The following is a 372-nucleotide window of genomic DNA, read 5'->3' as shown; positions in this document are numbered from 1 at the left end:
AAACACTGAGTGCCTGTTCTTACATTGACATATGTTACTAACATTTTGATTTGGAATGATTTATTACTTTTATTTTATTAGTATTCTTTAATTTTTATGTAACAAACAGAAATTACTTATGCAATGTTTAATAAGAAAATTCTACAAAGCTTTATTAAAGATATTAAAGTTAAAATAGATATTTAGCTTAGTGTTCATTTAAAACTTAGAATTCAATTAAATTCAAGTTCAGGTATTGACAAAAGAAAAAGTTTGTTATTCCCAAACTGGCTTTCATTTCTCAATAAAATTGTGTGTACAGGCCTGTCATATTTATAAACATAGGCAAGAGAGTATGCATTCAGAGGATGTTCTCCTTTTTTAATTTTCTTT

Source organism: Mandrillus leucophaeus, unplaced genomic scaffold (genome assembly GCF_000951045.1).
Source record: "Mandrillus leucophaeus isolate KB7577 unplaced genomic scaffold, Mleu.le_1.0 Scaffold303, whole genome shotgun sequence".
Classification (NCBI taxonomy): domain Eukaryota; kingdom Metazoa; phylum Chordata; class Mammalia; order Primates; family Cercopithecidae; genus Mandrillus; species Mandrillus leucophaeus.
Note: the sequence above shows the minus strand (reverse complement) of the source record.